The sequence below is a fragment of the Neophocaena asiaeorientalis genome, unplaced genomic scaffold, assembly GCF_003031525.2.
Source record: "Neophocaena asiaeorientalis asiaeorientalis breed wild unplaced genomic scaffold, Neophocaena_asiaeorientalis_V1.1 scaffold148, whole genome shotgun sequence".
In the NCBI taxonomy this organism is placed as follows: Eukaryota; Metazoa; Chordata; class Mammalia; order Artiodactyla; family Phocoenidae; genus Neophocaena; species Neophocaena asiaeorientalis.
This window is the reverse complement of record NW_020174050.1, coordinates 5811446-5834431: the sequence shown is the minus strand read 5'-3', so window position 1 is coordinate 5834431 and position 22986 is coordinate 5811446. Positions and strand designations below refer to the sequence as shown.

The 22986-nt window shown below is 38.2% G+C and overlaps 1 protein-coding gene across 2 annotated transcripts in view; it reads right to left on the bottom strand.

Moving 5' to 3' along the window:
* MRPL1 (mitochondrial ribosomal protein L1) overlaps positions 1 to 22986 on the bottom strand; it is a 101174-nt gene that overhangs the window by 75222 nt on the left and 2966 nt on the right. Inside the window, exon 1 of one of the 2 annotated variants that reach the window (XM_024754140.1) lies at positions 4883 to 5241. The exons of the other annotated variant lie outside the window; for it this stretch is intronic. The gene's annotated coding sequence lies outside the window, so the exon portion shown is untranslated. Of the gene's footprint in view, positions 1 to 4882; positions 5242 to 22986 lie in introns of those variants that run through there. 2 annotated transcript variants of the gene reach the window in all.

Sequence of the window (22986 nt, the reverse complement as noted above, 5' to 3'; positions counted from 1 at the left end):
CTTTACATATAAAAGCATTTTATTCTATGACAGCCTATGAGTTGAGTACTAGTATATTATGCCCATTTTGTAGGTAAGGAGATTGAGGCATAGAGTGGTATTTAAAAACATACCCAAAGTCACAAAGCTAGTAAGTAAAGGGGGTGGCAACTGAACACAAGGTTTGGCTCCAAGCTATACTCTCAGCTATTATACTGTACTGCCATTGCAAGCACGTGTCAAATGCCTAATATGCATAATGCATTGTATGAGATATAACCAGAAAACTAAGAGCATTTTGCTCACAAGAAATACATATAACGTTATACAAGGGAGAAACCTACTGCTAACTCACTATGGGAACAAATAAGAGAAAAAGACTAAGCCCAGGTGGGGAGAATCCCAGGTTTGGAATGAAAGTAGAACTTTCATTATTAACTTGAAGAATGTGTAGGTGTGGAAACTGATAGGGTGGTAAAAAATACTCAAAGGAGGCTGAATTTTAGGTAAATTGGTCATTAACAGCTGTCATCATTAAGTAATAAGCTTTGGGAAAATTAGCTTCAGATTAATGTATTTCAGTTAACCAAGTTTAGGCAACTGTTTTTGTTTTTGTTTGTTTAGATGGATTGGTTTCATATGAAAGCCTCCTTGAGCCCTTACTGTGAAAACAAGTGAGAGTCTGAGGGTGAGATGGATATTAGTGGATCTCTGCCCTAGGGCTGTGGGTCAGCATCTCCAGAAGTGCTGGTTAAAATACACAATAGGCCCCACCCCTTTCAAATTCAATAGGTCTGGCATGTGACAGGAGAACTTCCATTGTTCACAAGTTCCTAGGCGATGAGATACTGCTGCTGCCTGTAGGGGAGAACACTAGAAAGCCACTGCCCTAGAGGAATCTCAAACTAACTGGAAAGAAGGTTGGTATTTGGGAGGATTTCACTGCTGAGTTTGCAATGGAAGGTCAACAGGGGATTCTGGGTGGGGTTTGGCATTGCCAGGAGCAGAGACTGTCAGAGAGAATTCTGGGAAAGGAAGTGGCTTAGGAAGTTTGGAAACCAGGGAAGACTTGTGGGAGACCCACCAGGAAGAGCAGTTCTGGCCTGCTAAACTGAGTTGGTTTATCACTGTAATCCTTGGGGATTGAGGATTTTAATAAAGACAGGGGAGAAACTGTAATAATTTCATCACAAAACTCCTTTGACACTCATGAAAGTGAGTGATATCTGCCACATTCCATTAAAAATGAGAATAGAACTTAATAATGCAGCAGTACTAAAAAGCAATTATTTCTAAATGATTTTTTCCCAAACAAAAGTCTACAAGTGGGCTGCATCTTTGGTACAGGGGGATTTCTATTAGACATTCTGTATTAGAAACTCAAGATAAATTTTTAATGCTGTAACAATATTTTTTAAAAAGCACTTCAATTTTTTCTTCGCTTCTGGTCGTAACTAATTGCCTAGGAGGGGAATACAGTTGATTTTTCTCGGCAGATTTTGACATTTAAAATAATTCATAAGCCCAAAGGGTAGGAATTTTCATTACTAAGGTTTACTTTTAGTAAATCAAATCACTGTTTTGTATAATGTTATCCAGCAGGATTTGTTCCATATTAAGAATCAAAAGAATATTGTAAGTGGGTATTAATAATATCTCAAATATATTTAAATTTTAGTAAGGAATTAAAGTCAGCACAATAATAATATACATTTATCAGTGATTATACTGAGACATAACACTGGCAAATATTTCAGAGGCGGATAAAGCTAAGAAAAAGAGTTTGGAATAGAAAAAAAACAAAAACAAATCATTTAAAGAACCTTTGTGTTTCCAAATAGAACTATGAAACAATAGGGATTTTGTATCTATTAGTCGAAAGCTGTAATTCAACATTGGTGTCAGCCAACCACCTGTGTTAGTGCTTAGACTGGGATAGGTACCAGGCATAACTGGCACCCACCAAGAGTGGACTGTGCTCTAAGAGTTACATGCCACAAAGAAAAACTTTTTATTTCCACAACAGTTTGTAAATGCAACTGTGAATGCCTAATTCACATGAACAATAGATGGAAAGGAAAATGCTGTTCAGAACACGAAAGATCTAGAGAGGTAAATATCCAAAGCCAAAGAAATTTAATAAAAATTCATATGAACATCAAAGGAAGTAGGGGAAAAAACTCATTTGTGCATACAAACAAGTTTCCCTCTATAGCTACTAGCTTAGTCCCAAAAAACTACAGGAAAAGACTCAATACAAATGTAATAAGGGAAAAAAAGAAAGGAAAATAGATTTAGTAAAAACTGACCTACTGCCAAAACCTTAATTTTCCCTTTCTTTTTTCAAAGTGTATCCATCAATACCATTTTTTTTAGTAAGAACAATTCCAACTCAATTTTAAAATGTGAAATTCAATAAAATATAGCAAAGAAATCTCAGTATTTCAGATCCATTTTAACTTTGTTCAATCTATCCCTCTCTCTCTCTCTTCCCAGGCATAGAGCACAGAGAAATTATTTTTTGGCACTGGAGAAGACGTGAGTTTGTACATTTAAAGACTGTAAAGACTTGCTAATGATGACCATAACATTTCTTATAGATAAGTTATAACCAAGATGCTAAGCTGTACCTGCAGTAAGTAGATATTTCTTATTTGGCTTACTCTTTCATCTTTTCCTGTCAAGCATTTACTACAGCAAATGACCCACTTATTTACTGCCATGGGAAAAGAAGCATTGCAGTACTACCTCTTTGTTCTGGGGAGACAACAGGGCTCAGGGGGCCAAACAGTAGTCTAGGGAGACAGAGTCAATGAACTTTAACCTGTCTTTGCCATTTCTTACCTTCGGGATCTTAAACAAAGCATTTATTCATCCATCCATTCATGCATTTAATAACTTTTTAAAAACTCAGGTAATAGCACCAGAAGAGTAGTCGTGAGGAAAACCTAATTAAATAATATCAAAGAGTTTTGTCAACATAAAATGCTTATTTAATAATTCTTTTAGAAATTGAAATACTAGATGCAAACCATTATATATAGAATGGATAAACAACAAGGTCCTACTGTATAGCACAGGGAAATATATCCAATATCCTGTGATAAACCATAATGGAGGGACTTCCCTGGTGGCGCAGTGGTTAAGAATCCACCTGCCAAGGCACAGGACACAGGTTCGAGCCCTGGTCCCGGAAGATTCCACGTGCTGTGGAGTAACAAAGCCTGTGCGCCACAACTACTGAGCCTGTGCTCTAGCTCCCACAAGCCACAACTACTGAAGCCCGGGTGGCTAGAGCCTGTGCTCCGCAACAAGAGAAGCCACCACGATGAGAAGCCTGTGCACCACGATGAAGAGTAGCCCCAGCTCGCCACAACTAGAGAAAGCCCTTGGCCACAACAGTGAGAGGCCCGCGTACCACAATAAATACATACATAAATAAATAAATAAATAAATAAATAAATAAATAAAATTAAAAAAAGAAAGAATTTTTTTTTCAGCCTGAGAATCATACCCAGTGCCTGAAATGTCTGGATGTCTGGATTACTTTTATAACAAAAGTAATATAATAATTCTAAGGTGTGTAAAGTAAAAATGGAAGGCTCTCTCCAGTAATCCCACTCCCTAGGAATAACCACTGTTAGCATGTTTATTCATCCAGCACTTTTTTTTCCTATGCACTAAATTATAGTAGGTGACCCAAGAGAGTAGAAATTTCCAAAGTACTGGGAAATTTGAGAGTTAAACCTCCTCTATAATTGGTGAAAGCCCAAGAGAATCTTGTTACCCAAAGACTGCCAACACTGTGTGCCTCTCCCAGTTGATCAGTGGTCTGTTGAGTTTCCTTCTCACTCTAGTGTTTAAGTAGCAGCGTACAGGAACATATATCTCTCTCCAACCCCTCCACAGTCCTATTGATGTCCATAAAAGTAAGAGTTGAAAACTTCAAAACAATCACAGTATCAAAATTTTGTCTTCACAGGGCTTTAGCTTGTCCTGTTAATGATTGCTAGACTTGAACTTCGTGATACCACATATTGGATATTTCCAGCAAGGAGGCCTTTAGTATATCCCCTTTCCCAGTTTATACTCTCATTTGGATCTGAGAGACCCTCATAATTCTGGCCAAACATGCATGTGAAAAACAGGCTAATGTTTATTCCTTCAATGAGTTTTTTTGAACACCTGCTTTAGGTCAGTGAATATTTAAGAAGGAATACCCTGAGAGGATATCAAGGCCAAACTTCTCGTTTTATAGGTAAAAAATTGAGGTCCAAGAGGTGGAAAGATTCTTCCAAAATTACACGTCTGGCTGGTTAAGCAGTCAACTCAGGACCTGGGTCTGTACCCAGGTTAGGGTACTATAGCAGGGAAAGAAGCTTCCAGGAGACATTAACTCCCAAAGAAAGCAAAATGAAATTTGAAAAAACAGATAAAATTTTAAGATAAATATACAAAATACAACATGATTAGTTGCTTAACAATCCTTTATGACTTCCAAGAAATTACTACTGAGAGCAGAAAAACAAAGCAATGTACAAGAGACATCAAAGGCAAGATTAACAAATTAGTCTTCTTTCTGAGTAAAACATTCTATATGCCCCATGTGAACTGCTCATAAGATGTTTTCAATCAAAAGACTTTCCAGCAGCCAGAACAAAACCCAGTATTAAATTCTAGGAGTATACGCAGAGCCTGTTGCATTTTTTAAGCATCATGGATCAGGCTCTTTTCTCAATTATATGAAAAACTGATGCCGATATATTTCTGTTCTAATGCTTTCTTTGCTTTATGCCACATCTTAGTCTGCAAATGTACAATCATAGAAATAAAAGTATAATAGAAATAAGAGCTGATAGAGATTTTAATCCACATCTTGAATGACCTTACTGAATTTACTTACCTGATTTTGATATTGTTATACTCCCTGAGTGACACACATCCAATTCACAAACACTCAGGATGTAAACATAGGCTGTTAGACAACCATCTTTTTTTTTTTTTAATATGGTGCCTTTGTTGCCACTCCTCTTCTTTTCTTTTTAGTTTATTTATTTATTTATGTATTTATTTATTGGCTGCATTGGGTCTTCATTGATGCACGTGGGCTTTGTCTAGTTGTGGCCAGCGGGCTTCTCATTGTGGTGGTTTCCCTTTCTTGCACAGCACAGGATCTAGGTGTGCAGGTTTCAGTACTTTTGGCTCGCAGGCTCAGTAGTTGTGGCACACGGGCTTAGTTGCTCCACGACATGTGGGATCTTCCCAGATGAGGGCTCGAACCCGTGTCTCCTACGTTGGGAGGTGGATTCTTAATCACTGCGCCACCAGGGAAGTCCCAGACAACTATCTTAAAAATACATTTTTGAAAAGAAGTTTTTTTGTTAGTTGGGAGCTGGTCTTACGTGAGACGTATGGAAAAGAAAGAGATTTTAAAAATGTGTTTATCATTGGCTGATTTGCAGTTTGCCTTTCAGAATGGCAAGCAGCTAAGTGCATGAGACTTATGTACTTACGAGAATTATAAGACTTAGTCTTATGTGACTTAGACATATACAAGACTACTGAAGACTTTTGAAGGTAATACATTTTAAGATCTTTCATATTTACTTCACTTTTAGTTTGTCATTCCCATCTAATCCTTCTATTAGAAAACTCTCTCATATAAGGGGTTAATGTCCAAAATATCTAAAGAACTCGTACAACTCAAAAGAGAAACAAACAACCTCTGATTAAAAAATGGGCAGGGGATCTGAATGGACATTTTTCCAAAGAAGACATATAGATGAACAACAGGTATATGAAAAGGTGCTCAACATCACTAATCATCAGGGAAATGCAAATCAAAGCCACTCTCATACCTGTTAGAATGTCTACTATCAAAAGGACAAGAAATGACAAGTGTTGGCGAGGATATGGAGAAAAAGGAACCCTTGTGCTTGATTGATGGGAATGTAAGTTGGTGCAGCCACTGCGGGAAACAGTATGGAAGTTCCTCCAAAAAACTGAAAATAGGACTACTATATGATCCAGCAATTCCACCTCTGGGTATTTATTTGAAGGAAATAAAAATACAAACTCAAAAAGATATCTGCACCCATGTTCATTGCAGCATTATTTAGAGTAGTCAGGACATGGAAAGAATGTAAGTGTCCATAGATGGATAAATGGTTAAGGAAGATGTGAGAATATACATATACACAAAATGGAATACTATTACCCATAAAGAAAAAGGAAATCCAGCCATTTAGGACAACATTATGTTAAGTGAAATAAGTTAGACAGAGAAAGACAAACACTATACGATCTCACTTATATGTGGAATCTAAGAAGAAAAAATAAAACCCCCCAAATTCAGAGACACAAAGAACAGATTGGTTTCCAGAGGTGGGGAGTAAGGGGTGAGGCAAAATGGGTGAAGGTGGTCAAAATGTACAAATTTCCAGTTATAACATAAATAAGTCCTGGGTTTGTAATGTGTAATATGGTGACTATAGTTAATAATACTGTATTGTATATTTGAAAGTGCTAAAAGAGGAGATCTTAAAAGTTCTCATCACAAGTAAAAAGAAAAATTTGTAACTATGTGTGATGATGGATGCTAACTAGACTTATTGTGGTGATTAGCTAGCTATATATATATGTGTGTGTGTATATAAAATCATTATGTTGTACACCTGAAACTAATGTTTTATGTCAATTATATCTCAATTAAAAACTCTCTGATGATTTCTATTCATTTACCTTGATTTCAAGTAATTGTAGCTGCCCCATTTGTTTCACTGATATAAATCGTATTCCACAAAACTTCATTTGAATGAAAAGTCAGATCATTGTTCTATTCATTTAATACTATAATAGCCCCCTAACTCTCCAAAATTTTGATAATTGGTGCTAATTCATTGACATAGACAATTGGGTAAGTGTTCTCACTCTCATGCAGTCTTCAAAATATAGCTCATTAGAGAGCTCTCTTTGGATTCCGTGCAATTATTTAGACCTATAGAGTCTGTCTCCTGGGTTCCTCCAGCTCCTATGCTTCAGGAAGCACTCTCTGCATTAGTAGTTGCTAAAGTCTGGATTCTAAAGGATGAGATGTTTTGTCCTACTAGATAACCACACAATCTATATTAATTTGCTACACAAGTGTTTAGTGAAAAATATTTCTACAATAGAGGTTGTGATTCAGAAATTTTGACATAATTAAAATCTCATTTAAACGTAAATATAAATAGCCTTATGAAATAATGTATAGCATGAAGATGTAGAAGAATCATGTTCTAAAGGTTAGAATGCTTGTATTTGAGATCTAGATCTGCCGCATATAAGCAGATCTTGTGAGTTTAAAGATGTCATTTGGCATCTCTGAGTTTTCTTATCTACTAAAAATGACAGTTGTATCATTAATCATTAGAGAAATGCAAATCAAAACTACAATGAGATATCATCTCACACCAGTCAGAATGGCCATCATCAAAAAATCTAGAAACAATAAATGCTGGAGAGGGTGTGGAGAAAAGCGAACACTCTTGCACTGCTGGTGGGAATGTGAATTGGTTCAGCCACTATGGAGAACACTATGGAGGTTCCTTAAAAAACTACAAATAGAATTACCATATGACCCAGCAATCCCACTACTGGGCATATACCCTGAGAAAACCAAAATTCAAAAAGAGTCATGTACCAAAATGTTCATTGCAGCTCTATTTACAATAGCCCGGAGATGGAAACAACCTAAGCGTCCATCATCGGATGAATGGATAAAGAAGATGTGGCACATATACACAATGGAATATTACTCAGCCTTAAAAAGAAATGAAATTGAGCTATTTGTAATGAGATGGATAGACCTAGAGTCTGTCATACAGAGTGAAGTAAGTCAGAAAGAAAAAGACAAATACCGTATGCTAACACATATATATGGAATTTAAGGGGAAAAAATGTCATGAAGAACCTAGGGGTAAGACAGGAATAAAGACGCAGACCTACTGGAGAACGGACTTGAGGATATGGGGAGGGGGAAGGGTGAGTTTTGACAGGGCGAGAGAGAGTCATGGACATATACACACTAACAAACGTAGTAAGGTAGATAGCTGGGGGGAAGCAGCCGCAAGGCACAGGGATATTAGCTCGGTGCTTTGTGACAGCCTGGAAGGGTGGGATGGGGAGAGTGGGAGGGAGGGAGACGCAAGAGGGAAGACATATGGGAACATATGTATATGTATAGCTGATTCACTTTGTTATAAAGCAGAAACTAACACACCATTGTAAAGCAATTATACCCCAATAAAGATGTTTAAAAAAAAAAAATGACAGTTGTGACATAACTCTGATTTTTTCAAAACAATGTGGTTTTAAAGATCAAATGAGCTGCTAGTACATCAAAAAGTTTTGTAAATTGTAAACTGCTCTACAAAATCAGAACTATAGTAATAAAATATTTGTTTAAAAATGGAAAGTAGTATTTCATTTTTCTTCTTTCACTAAAATTAGAAAAAACTGGTGAGGTTTAGAATGGCATTATATTTTTTGCCTTAATTCATCTTGTTGGATCTTTGCTACACAAGTCAGATAATGATTTTTATTGTCTCATCCGATTTTAATGAGGCAACATTGTTTATAATAGACAGCATGCATACATTCACCATGAAGAATTTTAAGGAGCTTCTGTAATATATTATGTGTTAAGGGAGGATGGGGGAGAGAAACACACTAGGTACAGATTTTTCACTTTACTAATAAAACATTTCCTAAATATCTTCTGGAGAAAATATACAGAAGGCGGGCTTCCCAGGTGGTGCAGTGGTTGAGAGTCCGCCTGCCGATGCAGGGGACATGGGTTCGTGCCCCGGCCCGGGAAGATCCCACATGCCGTGGAGTGGCTGGGCCTGTGAGCCATGGCCATTAAGCCTGTGCGTCCAGAGCCTGTGCTCCACAACGGGAGAGGCCACAACAGTGAGAGGCCCGCGTCCCGAAAAAAAAAAAAAAAAGAAAGAAAATATACAGAAGGCTATTCTACCAGAAGTTAAGAATTGCCAACTTGCAGTACAGAAAAACTTAAAAAAAAAAAAAAAATGAAAAGAAACCAAACTTGTAAGATAATCAAAGAAAGCCTCCAGGGAAGTCTTTTCTCCAGTCAAGAAGGATGTGCTCAAAGCTTGCTTAAGTAAAGGGAGGAGGGAGCTATTAGAACAATAAGAATTGTTGATAGGAAAGAATATAAGAATGGTGCCAAGGGAGTGAAAAAGGCAAGGAAGATGAAGCACAAAAGCACGAGTGTTAAGGGAAAGAGAAGTTGAAAAATGCTTACAAAAAGAGAGAAAGGTAATGAGTTAGGGAACTTGAGACCTCCCTGAGGTTACACGTTAAAGAAAGAGTTATTTATGTCTGTGTCTATCTCCACCACTAGATTCTTAGCTCCTTAAAGCAAGATGACATATCTTATTCATACTTGTGTCTCCCAGAGCAACTAACTCAGTTCCTTGCTCATAGAAGGTACTCACAGGGTACTTAGTTGAACCGGAGTAAAACTTGCCTGCACTGCCGTTTAGATGCTGGCTATGAAACACAGTGATAGGCACACAGAAAGACAAAGCTCGTTAAGTATATGCTGGCTCATTATTTATTATACAAATTCTTAGTGAGCACCATGTACTAGGAAGGCTCTGAGGATAGAGCAATGAGTCATATGTACTTGGATTCTGTTTTGCTTTACAAAAATATAACCCCGATCTTCCAAGTTCAGCATTAGAAGAATTTCCAGATGATCAGGAGATGGTTGGGCCGCATGGCCCTGCCTGTTTCCTCTGCCTTTCCATGGCCATTGGAGTGTTTAAACTGATTGCCATTGAGACAGCCATGCTGAGGGTGGAGGATGGGGTGAAGAGCCTCCTTTTGGCAGTCTGGTCCAAGCATGGACAAATGACCCCTTCATTTTCTGTAATCCAGCTAAAATAGTTTATTAAAGATTGGAGGATAACAAAAGGTAAATAAAGCTAAATAATAGCATGAATTTGGAAAATCTGGGTTGAAGTTATACCTTGCCTCCAAAGCTCATGTGTTAACCTGGAGTGGAAAAAAGACAAAAAACACAAACAGGTCTTATCTGTGTCCGTCCTTCTTGTTTCCCATATGGGGGATCAGGGAGCCATCTTTTTTTTTTTTTTTTTTGCGGTACGCGGGCCTCTCACTGTTGTGGCCTCTCCCGTTGCGGAGCACAGGCTCCGGACGCGCAGGCTCAGCGGCCATGGCTCACGGACCCAGCCGCTCCGTGGCATGTGGGATCTTCCCAGACTGGGGCATGAACCCGTGTCCCCTGCATCGGCAGGAGGACTCTCAACCACTGCACCACCAGGGAAGCCCAGGGTGCCATCTTTAATGTTAATTATGAAGAGTACATTTCCAAACATTCTGACTCCCTGATCTTTGGAGATCAAATTTCATTTCATATCTGTTTTGGGCGCACCCACTCAATCAAACTTTCCTGTCTGAGACCTAGCTTCTTGCCTTGACAATTATCAACAAGAAAAGCCTGGTCCTTCAGACTGTACCACAACATAATAAGCTGAATATTCTCTCAAGCGATACATACAGTACAGTATAATGAGAAAGTTAGTCCATACAGTGAGGGTACTATATGCTCTAGAGTCTTCTTTCATTCCTAATTAGGGAAATGTGCTCTATATCTTTTAAAATAATAATAGAAAGCTAAAAGTTTGTTCATTGTGTCCATATATCCCACCAAATTCCATACGCATATCACACACAAAGAAAAAATACCCTGTATGTACACAAGTCCAAAATTTGAATCCTGAACACTTTGGCTCAAAGTACTCTGTGAAGGGAAGAGGACTGTAGGGAAAAGATAGAGGGGGAAAGGAAGCTACTCTTCTCAAATTCCCCCTAGTGCTAGTATAGTTCCAGCAACACACAAATACCTCATGTGTCTTAGTAACAGTTCTAGGAATTCAGCTCATTTTATAGGTGTGGAAAACAAAATACCAAGGATCTAAGTGAGGAAGTCTATTCATGCTCAACTTATAATTGTTGTGCTAAATTAGACTGAATTGAGCTTCATGTCATCACTCAACAGATATTTACTATGAATTTATTAGGTACAAGCATTACAATATAACATAGTAGAAACATAGTTGCATACGTTCTCTGTCCTCAAATTACTTCCACTCTAGTAATGGAGGAAAAAAACACTCCACTAATGAGGAGGTCATTCATAGCCACTGAAATAGTATTTCATATGACAATAGTCGGGGAGTGAAAGCGACCATCTAGTCATTTAAAAAATGAATGGCTGGTGAGGAAAAATAAGCAATGAACATGTAATAGAATACTCCCTGGATGTGTTAGTTCAGGTTAAAAATCCTCAAGTCCCTTTAAAAATTGAATTTGCTCAGTTACATTGAGTCATTTATTCAGAGACAGCCTGAAGGTAGGGACATTAATTAGAACCAATTGTAGCGGATCCAAATCTAACACAGATCTCCACTTTAAAAGGCAGGGGAAGGAGGGACTGCAGAACAGCCTCTTGTTTCCAGAAAAGAATTGTTCCAGAAAGATCAGAAAGGAAAGGCAATTATGAAGAGAAGCTGAATCAGAAGGTAAGAAAAGAATTGAACAGAAAGAGAATGGCTGCTCTAAGAAGTAATACAAACTACATCTGACAGTATATTGTTGTGGCTAAGTATATGCACTTATACATCAAAAAGACCTGGATTTGGATCCTGGCTCCCTTGAAGAAAGTTACTTGATATCTTTGAGCCTCAGGTTTCTCATCTGTAAAATGGGGAAAATAATACCTCTTAATATGGCAATTGTAAAGGTTAAATAACCAACTGCAAATAAAATGTCTGGGACATCGTGTGCTCTCAGTTGGTAGAATAATAATTATGATTATTTGGTAATTTAAGCAGACTGTGTCCTTGAATTTAGTGAAGAGTTGGTAATCCACCCAATGGAATGTTAAGCAATCTTTAAAACACATTCTACAATAGCAATCCTTAATTAGTATGTACCCCCTCATGGGTGAGGGCATTTTGAGAATTTGTAGGGAAGGATTTTGGACATCATAATCCCATGAGTAGCAGTGGGAAGTGATACTTTGGATTAGTGGACAGGGGCTGGAGATGCTAGATATTCTGAAATCCTCGGGAAAGTTCTGCACTTGAAAGGATGCATGCCCTTGCATCCTATGTGATTTTCATATGTCCCTCTAGACATTCATGTAGGTAAAAAATCCGTGTATATGATCTGAACCGAGACCTCAACTCCATTTTACCTAAAGCATAAATGGTTTTTTTCATGGTTTTTAATATAACTTTTCTAGGACTGCAGTTATTATGTAAATAACAGAAAGAACGTATTTTGTTTTGCTTGGAATTTTACCCAGAGCAGTTCACCATCTTGGTAAAATCATGTGACTCCTGCCAGTGTCACTCCTATGACAAATCACCACGTCTGTCTATCAGTCTGCTTTTGTAGTCACGACATTTGCATTCAAACTACAGGAGAAAGACAAATACCATATGATTTCACTCTTATGTGGAATATAGAAAACAAATAAACAAAACCAAAAATGAAACAAGTCAAAACTAAACAACAACATACATGCAGATACAGAGAACAGAGTAATGGATACGAGAGGGGAAGCGGGGGGAAGGGAAGGCGAAATGGGTAAAAGGGATCAACCGTATGGTGACAGACGGAAACTATATTTTTGGTGGTGAGTACACTGTAGTGTATACACAAGCAGAAATATAACTTTGTATACATGAAACTTATACAGTATTATAAACTAGTGTTACTGACATAAAAAATAAATTAAAAAAAAGAAAGCTACTTATAGGTACAAACATCTTTTTCACTCTGCCTTCCAATGAAGTCATGCCTGAGCATTTCATATATTATTTCATTATAAATTGCTTTGCTTTTGATTATCCTATACATCACAGCTAAGGCATTATCTTTCTTATAAGTTGTTTATGTATATACAATATATTATCTATGCATTTCATCTAAGGATAATAAAGTATTACAAAATATTTGCTATGAAAGGGGAGTGTTGGGTTTGATAGGGTTGAGAACTGTGCTCTAGAATTACATTTAATGTCATGAAAATATATTAACAATATAGAATCAAGTGAAAAAAGTAGATTCAAAGCATTACCTATGGATTGACCCCATTTTTATAAACAAAAAACAAACAAAATTTACAAAAACTCACACTCCCTTTCCCGTAATATCTTATGGGATCACAGCAACCCAACTGAAGAGGTCTCTTCTATGTGCTCTATAGTTCTATAGAACTTTGACCAAATAATTTTTTAATTTCAATTAGGGAATTATAGAATTGTATTGTTTTGAGTTCCCAGGAATCAGATGGAAACGAAATATGGATTCTGATCTTGGCTTTACTTTCTAAGCCAAGTCATTTAACTCTTAAAGGTGTATTTCTTAATCTGAAAAACTTTAAGATACATGATCAATAACACAAGATTTCCAGCTTTCTGGTTCAATGATTCTAAAGCAAATGTTTGCTGATTATAGGTTTAGGTAGTGTTTCCCCAGCTATGCTCTACTTGGAGACATTTATGGATGTTAAGTAAATAGAGTTCTGTGGTCAATATATCAGAGAAAACACTGGGGTAAATGAAGTAAAACATGTTTCTGTAGGTAGGACTTTTCAATTTTTTTGTTAAGCTTAAGAATATTGTGAGTTTTCAAGAGAAGTACAGTGTGTAGCATTTCCTGTATATATTTGACCACAGAATCTCCTTGGTCCCTAAACCCTGAGAATCTCAAGGAAATAGTGTTCTGCATAGCAGGTGTTGGGACATACTAATTTAGGATGATATATATTTTAATATATTTTACAGAAGTTTTTATTTTCAAAAGACTGACTCCCCATGGTTAATTTTCAGAAATTATAACAAGCAATAGGAAAAAGTTTTGTGTAGTGATTGTCTTAAATATGTCGAAATTAGAAATTTTAAGTTCAGATTAATAGAAAGAAGGAACCGAAAAGGTTAACAAAAGAACACAAATTGTAATGTGAGATGAGCATGAGTCATTTTAGAGCTGAAAGGTGACATGGAGGCTTTCTACACATCAAACGATTGATCTAGGGCTTCCCTGGTGGCACAGTGGTTGAGAGTCCGCCTGCCGATGCAGGGGACGCGGGTTCGTGCCCCGGTCCGGGAAGATCCCGCATGCCGCGGAGCGGCTGGGCCCGTGAGCCATGGCCGCTGAGCCTGCGCGTCCAGAGCCTGTGCTCCGCAATGGGAGAGGCCACAGCAGTGAGAGGCCCGTGTACCGCAAAAAAAAAAAAAAAGATTGATCTATTTCAAAAAAAAAAAAAAAAAAATCTGTCCAAGAAAAAAACAAAACAAACCAGATTTGGTGTGTCCATTCAGTCAAAATAGTTAAGTCTGAAAGTTGTTTATAGAGAAACTGCACAGTGTAGATACAGAAGGAATGTAATATTATATATGGAAAGTAGATAGGAAGAAATTAGATTATTTGAAATATTAGAAATATTGTGCTTTCTTGGTTATTTTGGGGGATTAGGCCACCAATATAGACAACCTAAATTCAAAAGTGGAGAATAATTCTAGAAAAAACACAAATAACAAGATTATCCCTGACGCAGAAAAGAGCATTATTCCTTTAACTGATGATTATTTTAAAGGTCAGCTGGTGAAGTTCACTGAATTTGTTTTGTGTAGGTATATCAGCAGTTAAAAAAAACCCAGTGTTTGACATTTCAAGAGTTATTTTAGATTACATGTTTTAAATTTCAAACTGCAAATTATTTAATGAGTGGAATATCTGTTGAAAAATTTTGACATCCAGTTTATTGGCCCTGCCATACAGTGTGCTTCTGGGCCACAGTTTACTGCACAAGATGGTTTATGAAAACCAATCTTAATAACATACCCAGTAAAACTTAATCGTGAAGGTAAGTCTACCATCAAAATAAAAACAAAACAAAACACTCAGATAATGGGTTCTAAAACCAACTTAAGGCTTAACTAACGTAGAAAGTCCTTAAGGGTAAAAACAATACAGAAGTCTATATTTTACCAAATAGTTATTAGGTCTCTACAGGCAAAATGTCATTGAGCTAGATTTCTGGGGGAGAAAACTGTAATCACTCTAGTCCAGGGTCCAGAGTCATTGTCATTTCTTGTGGGTCAACCAGATAGTATGTGTCTTCCGATGGGAGGTAACAAGACACACCGAATGTACCTGTGTTTTAGTCGAGCCAAAAATGTTTAATTTCAATCCAATAAACTTTTGGATGTAACATTCGGTTTACAGAAAACACAGGGCATAGTGGAACAAACTCAATGAGAACACAAGGAAGCTTTAGACAAACTAGAACGATTGTCCTGGCTCCTTCAACAAGTCAGGGTCATAAAAAATTGACAGTGTTAAATAAGGAGAGAACTTAGCCATATTAACAAGATGCGAAGGGCTGCTGGGATCTAAAGTGCAGCTCCGCACATTCTTTCTCACATCAGATGGAGAAGACTGTATTTCTAGCTCTGAGATGTTAGCTGGACATCTGGGCAGAGCTTCCTCAGTGCCTCTCATCGTGAGGACGTGGACTGCCATCCTCTCTCTGTCCCACCTGTCCCTGCCTGTCCACCGTTCTCTATCTTGCTGATCCAGCTTCTCACGTGCCGCAGGGTAAGTCAGCCAACTGGCCATTTTCATTTCTGTGGGAAAGAATCCCTGACTTGGGCCTCAGCCCAAATAGTGTAGCTAGTTCAACAGTCTCTGTAGCACAGTATGGGACATATATTTAGAGGCTATATGATAAATGTCCTTCGTTGACAGGGAAAAATCCCCCCAAAATGTCCTTGGTTTCTGAAAGAAATACAAAAATGCTTCACAGAATTCCCCGGCTTCCCAGTGGTTAAGACTCCCTGCTTTCATTGCAGAGGGCACCCTGTTCGATCCCTGGTTGGGGAACTAAGATCCCACAAGCCTCGGAGTGCAGCCAAAAAAAAAAGCTTCAAATAGAATGTTTAGAGAACACGAAATATCAATTCTTAACAATCCTTCAGGGAAATTATGGTACCATGCATGCTTTCAGAGTAATGTGGCAGACAGTGAAATCTTGATAAATGTACACTGTCTTCCCACTTCTTGGTTTCTTTAGGCACTTCTACTTCTCTATTGAATGGGCTGATATTTTAATTTAAAAGTACACAATAAAAATACAAACGAAAATAAATCCAAAGGTTGAACATCTTTATTCTTTTGGAAATTTGAAATTTCATGGAAATTTCTCATCTGAAAAATCATCCCTATAGCAACTGACTATAACTTTATCAACAGATTCACATATCAGTGTAAAGCCTGGGTTGATGTCATATAATCATTCTCGGATTTCAATCCCTAACTCATGCTTGCCACACAGAACTGCAGGTTGCCCTGAAAAACAAGAACAAGGGAAACAGAAAAGCATGTCCTTCCTCAGTGCTTTTAGCCAGAGAACACGGTGACATTTGGTATTTTTGGTAAAGCAGTTATGTGGGTCAACCCAGGCATTAGCATGTAATCTTCTTCCATCCATCAAAAGGGTTGGTCAGGTAAAAACATTAATTTATCAGGCAATTGTAAATCCTGTGCTATTAAAGGAAGGAAGGAAGGAGGAAGAAAAAAGTAAGGTAGGTGGGTAGGTTGGTTCTGGGAAACTGCTTAGGGTGTGCTGTCAGCAAGCAAGTCATTTTAGCTGATAATAAAGAAATTCATCGCAGGAAGAGAGCCAAAAGAGACATACTTTTAAAAACCATGTATTTGTCTTATTATAATAACATAATTACAAGACTTAATATATAGCATTTTTTGTTATTTTTATTTCTCATAATATTTTCACTTGGCTCTCTTCATCTTCAAGTTGTTTAGGGTATGTAATATCCTGTTTTTGTTCCCCTGTTTTTGATAGACAAAGAAGCTGTGAAATGAAAATCCTGGCAAATTGCCAAAGGTAGTAAAACTATGTAATGACAGAATTGGAAGCAGAACACATCATGCCTGCCTCCCAACCCAGTGCAAACAGATACGTGTATTTCTACAAGTTTTCAGGCTATGGTTACCTAGAGATTATTTGTGAAGAGATTTATGAATTAAACACATGCTTTAAGCATTTTCAACTTGTGGTTATGTCTTTTAATTATGTCAGTGTGTTTTGTTTTTATGATTTTTTTACTTTAGATAAAATCTTATGAAAGAAAGCACAGTAGTTGCTCCTTGAAAATACCTTTGAAAAATTCAGTGTTAACACAAGTCAGCACAAACCTGTATACTATATTTATTAATTTCGTCAAGAAATATTGTCTACTCTTGTCAAGATTAACATTTACTATTTTACTTGTTTTCATGCCAACCCTGCAAGTACATATTATACTTATGTTTCAGATGAAGTTGAGCAATTTGCCTGGAATCATATAGTAAATGGCAGAGCCAGAATTTGTACCCAGAATGGTATTACTCCAAAAGCTGCAGGACTTTTACTACACCAAGTTAACATGCCAGAGTCTCCTCTCTCAAAGTGCTGTGGGTGTTCAGATGGGGAGGAAGGTATATCTGGTTGGGCGAGGGTAGAGGTGGAGAGGGATCCAGAAGGCTTTATGAATGAAGGAGCATTGGAGCTGGTGCTTGAAAGAAGTGATTCTTTTGATCGTGTGCAAATGAAAGGTTGAGAAGTGTAAGCCAAGAACAATGTGAACAAAGATATAGAGTGGGAAAGTCAGAGCATATGTAGAGAACAAGTTTGGATGGAACCTAAAGTGAGTGAAGTGTAAATGTGCTAAATTTGGAAAGGTGTTTGAGGTTATAAAGATCCTTAAAAAAAAGGCAGTAGAGGGACTTCCCTGGTGGCGAAGTGGTTGGGAGTCTGCCTGCCGATGCAGGGGACGCGGGTTCATGCCCCGGTTAAAAAAAAAAAAAAAAAAAAAAAAAAAAAAGGCAGTAGAGAGTCTTTACTACCAGTGGCTTACAAATATGGGTATGAATATAAAACACAGAGTCCTAAAATTTCAATGGTATCTGGGTTAGGAGAATGACCCTCTTAAGAGGAGTTTTTTGTTTGTTTGGTTTGCAAAGAGTAATGGAGTCCTTCTACTTGACGACTGAGAATTTAAATATAGATCGTGTTTACCGACCTTTGAGAGAGAGAGAGAGAGAGAGAGAGAGAGAGAGAGAGAGAGAGGGAGAGAGAGAGGGAGAGAGAGATTAATTATTGGTTTCTAAAAACAGAGCATGAAAGTTTTGGTGAAAGTATCTTGCTTTAATTTAGATAAACATAATTACAAGTTTGCTAGAGTTAAAACTAGTTATGAAACTCAATACAATGCTTTAACTCTATTTCTTTGCACTCATCCACAATCCAGTCAATGTTGAGGTGATGGATTGTATATATGCTGTACCTATACTGAGGCTGCCCAGTAGTTTATTTCTGGTGTCAGTGTGTTTAACTGAAACACTATTTCCCAACTTCCCTTTCAGCTATTTGTGTCCTGTCATTAAGTTTTGGCCAATGAAGTCGAACCAAATATTTTTTGGGTGGGCCTTTCAGGACAGTGCTTAAGAGTGGGGATAATTTTTGCCCTGCCAGGAAAATAGGATAGTTGGGATCCCAACGGCCATAATATCTCTGATGGAAAGAAGCACCCATCCTAGCAGATGAATTAGAAAAAGTTCCCCCTCTGCATAGATGCACCACTCACTTCTTGGTTGGGTGCCTTTGCAGTAAACAAACTGCACAACCATATCAGGTGGCCCTGGCAGCCATATTGGACGATTAGGCAGGAAAGAAAGGCATGTTCTAAAGATAGCAAAGCCAAAGAGAGAAGGAGATGGGTTCCTGCTGACAATGGATGTGCCATATCAGCCCTGAATTGACTATTTCCAGACTTCTTTTATGTGAGAGAAAAATAAAATTATTTTGTTTGTGACTATTATTTCTGATTTCTTTTACTAGCAGCTAATTGCTAGTAAATTAAGACACATGGTATGATTTGAGAGGTGCTACTATTAATTAATGAATTAAACAAATGTTCCTTGAGCATTATATGTCAGACACTGTGTGATGCTGTGATGTACTAGGGATAAAGACAGAGCTTGCAGTCTAGGACGTGAACGACAGATGTGTACTTACATGGATAATTGCAGTACACTGTGATAGTGTTGTTCAGTTTGCATATTGCATAAAACATCTGGCCAAGAGTCGAGTGGGGGCTGTGCTCTGACAGACTGCATTCACCCAGAGGGGGGAGGTTTTCTAGTTGACCTCCACAAATGGGATGCTTTTTTTAAAAGATTATAATTCAACCAATAATAATGCCTTATTGCCGTTTAGTTCTGTGATTTCCAATTTTATTTTAACAGTAGTTAGCCTTCTTTGAAAGAACTTTCATGCAGAAACACCATGTATTCGTTCAGATGTTTTGGTTGTAGAGGTCTAACTCAAATTAGTTTAGATGTAGAAGAGAATTTACTACTTAATTTAATCACACTTATTGTAATAGAGGTGAGCATAGTGTGCTAAGGAAGTACACACTACGGCTTTTAGAGAAGGCTTTACAAAGGAAGGGATGCTTGAGCTAAATCATGAAGGGTGATTTCAAGAGGACAAAATAGGAAAGAGCACACCACACTGAGGAAATATCATGTGTAAAGATACCTAAGAGAGGGCTTCCCTGGCGCAGTGGTTGGGAGTCCACCTGCCAATGCAGGGGACACAGGTTTGAGCCCTGGTCTGGGAAGATCCCACATGCCCAGAGCAGCTAGGCCTGTGCACCACAACTACTGAGCCTGCGCTCTAGAGCCCCGTGAGCCACAACTACTGAGCGTGCGTACTGCAACTACTGAAGCCTGCGCGCCTAGAGCCCGTGCTCTGCAACAAGAGAAGCCACTGCAATGAGGAGCCCACGGACTGCAACGAAGAGTAGCCCCTGCTTGCCGCAACTAGAGAAAGCCTGCATGCAGCAACAAAGATGCAATGCAGCCAAAAATAAATAAATTAATTAATTAAAAAAAAAGATATGTAAGAGAGCATGTCCTGTTTCAGAAATGGCAATAGTTCACTAAAGGCCAGGGGTGAGAGAGATGGTCAAGTGGCTGCAGGTGGTGATGGTAAGTGAGAGGCAGATCATTAAGGGACCGATCTGCTTGTGAAATTAGGTTTTAGTTTATCAATTACGGGAAGTCACTGAAAGATTTTAAAGAGCAGAGTCACATGAATAGCATATATTCTTGGAGGATGCTGGGATTATACTTAGTAGGGGTACATTAATAGACAAAATGCAAAAGCTCAGGTAAGAGATCACAGGCTAACTTAAGACATTAGCAGTGCATTGGGATGGAGGGACTAGAGTAATGAAAATATTTAGTAGGTCCATTGGTAGATCATGGGGAGGATGGGAAGAAAAGTTAAGGACGCTTTCTAGGATTCTGCATTGGGTGACTATGTACATGATTACAGGGTCATTAGCATGGTGGTACCATTTTTAATGAGAGAGGGTCACACAAGGCCAGGAATAGATTTTGGAGGAAAGACAATGAGCTCAGTTTTAGACATACTAATCTTGACATATGAAGACTACCCAAATGGAAATACCTAGGAGGAAACTGACAATATAGATATGAATGTGTGGCAAGAACCCTAAGCTGGAGATGTAGATCTGGGAGTTATAAGCATAAAGATGGTAGTTAAAACCTGGAAATATGGCTATCTAAGACTCCAAGAGTGTGCTTGGCTCCAATAAGAAAAATATATGGAAGTCTCAAAGAGGAAAACGGGTCTATTATGGCCTCATCTTATGCCACCAACTGTCTTCTCACTAAGCAGTGTCTGAAATTGCCATTGTTGTGATTTATACTTTTAAGTTACAGTTGTATATCTGAGCAACTGCCTCTTAAAAATACCACTGGGGAGAATTAGACTAAGATGACAAGGTAGTATAATGAAGAGAACAACTGAACTAGATATCTAGAAATATCACCCAATGACTTGCCATTGACTGCCTGGGTGATATTCAGCAAGTCACTTTGCTTTAGGTTCCTCATGTGGAAAATGAGGAAGTAAGACCAGGTGACCTTCAACGCTTGGAAGACTACAATTCAAACAATAATACTGTCCTGTTGTAGTTCAGTAATTTTCAGACTTATTTAGCAGCAGTTAGCCTTCTTTGAAAGACCTTTCATGCAGAAACACAACGTATTAGTCAGGATGTTTGGTTGCAGAGGTCTAACTCAAGTTACTTATCTGAAGAGAATTTACTAGTTAATTTAACTACACTATGTGCAGTTGGACCCCAAGGATGACTGGAACCTGACACTGGTGCACCACCAGGACTCACTCTCTACACTTCTCATCTCTGTGTGATGGATTCACTCTACACAAGGCAGAATGTAGCTGCTGGCTACTCTCAAGGCTTCCTTTTTCTTTCCTTCTTTCTTGCCTCAGACTACCACTATGGTGAACTAGCCCTTCTTCCCTTAGTTCTATCTGAAAACATTCTGAGGAAGAAGTCTGCTTGCTTTTGCTTGAGTCATATGTCCACCCTGTAGTCAAGAAGTTGGGGGACTCTCTTGAGCTGCAACTGCCACTAGAATCACCTGTTTATAGTACAGAAAGGAATAGTTTCCCCAAAGAAAAGGAGCATGGTTCATGGAACCATGAAAATGAAAAAAGGAAAATTCTAATGCAGTCAATTTAGATGGTCAATATGTAAAACAGAGGCTTTCTAGTTGAGATCCACCTATCTGGTCCTCTCTGTGTACCCTAGGTGATTTCTGAAGCATAACTCTGAAGGCCCCATGAAGATCACTGGAGTACAACATTAAAATACTTGATTTTATTGATTGGCTAGTATGCCAGGTGCCTCCAAATCCTTGAAAAATTGTAGCGCTAGATATTTATTTGTGGTGGTGGTACTTACCTTCTAGAACATTTTTGGAATGTAGGGAAGTACTGGAAAGAATGGTGCTGATGTAGATGGGGTTGGAGTGGAGATTCTGAATGTTCTCAAGGGACTGGAGACTGGGAGTGTAGACAGAAGAGGCAGGAGGACACCAAAATGAACTTTGCCTACTTTGTCATTTTATCTAGGATAAGCATACCATATGGCACGCTATTAAAAATGGTAGAAAATGTTTACCTTTGGCCAAGAGAGTGGAATTGTCCTTGGTGTCATCCACAGTCATTCTAGAGAAAGGAACAAATGGGATGTTGATGGAAACAGAGAGTTGATGGACCGGAAGAGGGGTGGAGGCAATGAGTAAAGGCACCTTTCTAGGATGAATATACCCATGGTATATTGGTACCTCAAAAAATATTAGAAATGGGGTTAGAGGGGCAGAGAGGAAGAGGAACAAGATGAGTAAAGATGGGAAGTTGGAGAGGAATGTAGTGCAGTAAAAGGTAGAATATGTCATTGCAATATAGTTTGGAGACCCTGTCAGGAGGTCTGGTAAGTAAAAATTCAAGATCATATTGATTAATACCTATTTAAAAGTTGTACTAATGAATATCAGGTAAATTACACTTAATTATTATTATTATTATTTTTTGCGGTACGTGGGCCTCTCACTGTTGTGGCTTCTCCCGTTGCGGAGCACAGGCTCTGGACGCGCAGTCAGCGGCCATGGCTCACGGGCCCAGCTGCTGTGCAGTATGTGGGATCCTCCCGGACCGGGGCACGAACTCGTGTCCCCTGCATTGGCAGGCAAACTCAACCACTGCGCCACCAGAGAAGCCCTTAATTATTTTATTAATTATACATTACTAAATAATTTAAATGTAACACTTTTTTTGAAAAGCTTTGTAGCTATTAGTATAAAAGTGTGTACTAAAATCAGTAAAATCAAATTTGTTTCTCTATAAAATAGTAATAAAGTTCTTAAATTACAAAATTTAAATCTTTGCCTTTTGAGCAAGCTGCTCAACAGAATTTCAGAAAACAGACAAAGGAACATAGTTAC